At 47.4% G+C, this 4189-nt stretch overlaps 1 protein-coding gene across 2 annotated transcripts in view; it reads right to left on the bottom strand.

Moving 5' to 3' along the window:
* Positions 1-127: 127 nt before the first annotated feature.
* B3GAT1 (beta-1,3-glucuronyltransferase 1) overlaps positions 128-4189 on the bottom strand; it is a 40244-nt gene continuing 36182 nt past the window's right edge. For both annotated transcript variants that reach the window (XM_005440217.3, XM_005440216.3), the window contains exon 7: positions 128-3991. The gene's annotated coding sequence lies outside the window, so the exon portion shown is untranslated. The remainder of the gene's footprint in view (positions 3992-4189) is intronic.

Here is a 4189-nt window from a genome sequence, read left to right as displayed (position 1 = left end):
CGTGTTTTGTCCTCTATCAAAGATACCATGGTGTTTCAGCCCAGGCAGGAATGAGAACGTCCAAGGAGGAGGTGCAGGAGCAGAAAAGGACAAGTTAGTCTTCCAGTCATCCACCCCCTCCCTGTTCTCACTGGGACGCACCTTAAGATGAAATTTCCCTTGTAAAATGAGCAGGGCTCAGATTTTGGCTGGGATAGAAGGGGTTGCATACATAGTTGCAATGGGAGAGCACACCCATACTTTCTATTTAAACCTGCTGTGAAATCTTGGGAACTTGGGTCCTGTTTTCTTTCTTTTTGTCTCTCAAAACAGAAACACGGGATTTAGGAAAACATCACATGTTTTTTTTTTTAACTCACCGGCTCCACAGACACTGAGAAGCTGCCATGTCTTTAGGGAGAGGAAGAGCTCAAATTCAAGCTGCAGATCTGCTCAGTATCTCCAAGAAGTCACTCAGCCCCTGTTTTCTGTTCCAGTAACCAGAGGATTCAGGCTATGAGGGAAACACCAAACATGTGCACTGTCTCTGATAATGGAGTTTCAGGGTATTCTGGCTCTTAGAAACCATAATTTTATTTAACAAATTTAAATACAGTTTGTTTAAAACTGAGAACAGACAGTGCAGCTGTAATACACTCCATCCTGGCCAGAGCTGGTCTTACTGACCATGGGTATCTGCTCCCGAGGACCACGGTAGCCTCTATGCAAGCTGGAAGGGCCCAGGCTCGTGTGACCAGCCTTGAGGAGAGTGGAGTGTATGTGCAGGGTTGTGTTCAGGACTCGATCCTTGACGTTTTCCTGAAAGTTATGTTCCTTCCAAAGAGGGAAGGTTGCAACCGAGCAGGGACTGGAATTAAGATTAGTGAAACAAAACATGCAGCTAGGAGAGGACAGCAGTTGGCAACTATTTAAATGGTATGAAAACTTTGTAGTCCTTGAAAAATGTCTCTTTCCATTCTAGGGTTTGCAGACTGAAGGGAACTTGGAAGGCTAGTACAATAACAGAATATATCTGCTGGAGTGCAGAGCTACTGATTTAATACAAGATAACAACACCCGTTCCCATAGAGCAGCCAGTAGCATCAAATGCTTTTCTATCCAAGTCGTGCTTCAGCCAATACGTCTAAAAGGAACATTTTTGTAAAGGCTACGTCGCAAGGCTTCTGTGACTGGGAACTAAAGAATGCAGCTTTTCCCCAATGGTTTTGATATACACTGAGAGAAAATAACTTACCAAAAAAAATTTGGTTTTTTTTTTTTAAATATATGAAATACACAATGTCATTAGTCCAAGGGGAGACTTCTGCACTGTGAAACTAACAATCAGATCTATAGCATTTTAATAGTTCTATGTGTTAGGGCTAAAGATAACAAAGTCTATTTCCAGGATTACATTTTCCCTCAATTCAAACATAAAATTGTGCTTCAGACTTTTTGGAAAGAATTGGGATAATAGGGATTGAAAGAACTGGGATAATGGGGATTGATCAAAGTTTTGACAACTATGAACGGGGAGGTAAGTTTTTTGTTTGTTTTTTAAGGGGCTGGAGGTGGGGAGAAGGGGTATGTTGTACCTCAGTTTCTTCCTAGGCAAGTTTGTCACCTCAAATACAGAGTCAACCAAGGTAGTAGCACCCAGGTTCTTCTTCTGCATTGGTCAGTCCTGTGTCTCTCACTGAGAAACAAAATACAGTTTCGTCAGAGAGCACCCTTTCATCAACGCTATCTCAGGTCCTTTGATGTTACAGAACAGGGATGAGATGATTAATGTTCTACATAGACGGTTTTTCAACCTGCCTCAAGCCAGGTGCTGAAGAAACAGAGCACTAAGCACAGGATCCCCTTCACAAGGGTGCTGCTTGACCCATCAGAAGTTAACTCTCAAACGGCTCCAGTGTGGCTTTTCACGCCAGTAGCTCTGCAGTAATATGGCATGGCCCTGAAAAAGGGGCTAGGGCTGAAGGATACATTCCAGTAGAATAGTAAATGCACTAAAATCGGCTTTGATTATTCAATCCCTGGTTTTAAGCAATTAACTCTATGTTTTAAGAATGGAAATTTGGCTTTATGGAGGAGCACCCTTCAGAGAATCCCACACCTAGTGCTCATGTGAACCCAATCAGAGCTAAACAGAACCAAGATCTGAGCCTGGATGAAGTATTATGGTGTGTGGCCACAACAATCTCATTAAAACCCACTTCCAATTATTTTAGCATGGATGAATAAAGAACCACATGCTGTAAACGTAACTCCATCCGGGAACAGTGGTCAGCTAGTAGTGGTCAACTCCACGTCCAGGTGGAGATTGGTGATGAGTGGTGTCCCTCCGGGGTCCATACTGGGACCAGTACTGTTTAGTATCTTCATCGATGACATACTGGGATCGAGTGCACCCTCACCAGTTTGCAGACCACACCAAGCTGAGCGGTGCGGTTGACAAACCTGAGGGATGGGACGCCATCCAGAGGGATCTGGACAAGCTCCAGAAGTGGGTCCATGTGAACCTTACGAGGCCGAACAAGGCCAAGTGCAGGGTCCTGCCCCTGGGTCAGGGCAACCCCCGGTATCAATACAGGCTGGGGATTGAGAGATCGAGAGCAGCCCTGCTGGGAAGGACTGGGGGTACTGGCAGATGAGAAGCTGGACACGAGCCAACGTGTGCTCACACCCCAGCAAGCCAACCGTACGTACCCTGGGCTGCATCCAAAGCAGCGTGGCCAGCAGGTCAGGGGAAGGGATTCTGCCCTTCTGCTCTGCTCTCGTGAGACCCCACCTGCAGCCCTGCGTCCAGCTCTGGGACCCCCAACATAAGGAGGACATGGACCTGTTGGAGCAAGTCCAGAGGAGAGCCAGAGGGCTGGAGCACCTCTCCTGTGAAGAAAGGCTGAAAGAGTTTGGGTTCTCCAGCCTGGAGAGGAGAACGCTCCGGGGAGACCTTATTGCAGCCTTTCAGTAGTCAGAGGAGGCTTATAAGAAAGATGGGGACAGACTTTTTAGCAGAGCCTGTTGCAATAGGCCAAGGGGTAATGGTTTTGAACTAAAAAAGGGTAGATTTAGACTAGATATAAGGATAAAATGTTTTACAATTAGGGTGGTGAAACACTGGAAGAGGTTGCCCAGAGAGGTGGTAGATGCCCCATCCCTGGAAACATTCAGGGTTAGGCTGGACAGGGCTCTGAGCAGCCTGATCTAGTGGAAGGTGTCCCTGTTCATTGCAGGGGGGTTGGACTAGATCAGCTTTAAAGGCCCCTTCCAACCCAAACCGTTCTGTGATTCTGTGAGCACAGAGGTATGTCAAGAGTGCCCTCCAAACCGTGAAACTAATGAAGGGAGAGGACAGAGGGGGAAAAAAAAAAAAAGAGAACAAAGAGAACAGAGTTACTGAACGGGTTTGTTCTAACCTGCCTTGCTTTTCACCCTCCCTGAAACCTTCCTGTCTTGTGCAGCGTAATAAACACTGATTAAAGTAGGTTTAAAATTAAGGGCTAAGGTGCCATCTCAGAAGGCAGCTGTCCCCTCCACGAACAGAGAGCTGCTTAGGCTGTTGCACACATAGCCGCAAGGTACGTGTGTCTCAGGAAAAACGAGTCATCGGGGGCCAACACACTCCTGCGGGCATTCTCACCCTTGCTTTCAGGTCCTGTAAAACTGCCCCCTCAGTCTAGACAGCCATTCCAGCTGGGCCACGTCTTCAGCGCGTCATGCCCTGCATGCACTTCTCCCAAACTGAGCACCTCACGAGGCAGCTGGTCTTGTACTGAAGCTGACGTCAGTCCTGTATTTTCTGTGCTTTTTCTCCACCTCCAGAGCGTCTGGTTCTGCTCAGAGTCCAGGAGGAAGGGCAGGGGAATCCGGGTAGTTTATGTATGCAGTGTTGCTTGTTTTCAGTACGCTAAAACTCTTGGAAGTCAGCAGAGGTCCTGGCTACTGCATGTCTGGCTGGTTGTATGCTGTGGAGAGGAACCTTGCAGGCTGTGCACGAAGAAATCTCCTGCAACAGAGACACAACCAGCATGTGTATTACCCTTCTGCCTCGCTGCAGTTAGCTGCCACCCCTTGGAACTACCCCAAAACCCACCTCAGACTGCAGATCTGTGAGTGCTGCTGCTAGGCAACTGGGTGTTGGTGGAAAGCAGTTGTGACAGCGCTGAAGAGCTATGGCCCCTCTGCAAAGCCGCTATATATAGCA

The sequence above is a fragment of the Falco cherrug genome, chromosome 17 (assembly GCF_023634085.1).
Source record: "Falco cherrug isolate bFalChe1 chromosome 17, bFalChe1.pri, whole genome shotgun sequence".
NCBI lineage: Eukaryota > Metazoa > Chordata > Aves > Falconiformes > Falconidae > Falco > Falco cherrug.
This window is presented reverse-complemented; position numbering and strand designations above follow the sequence as displayed.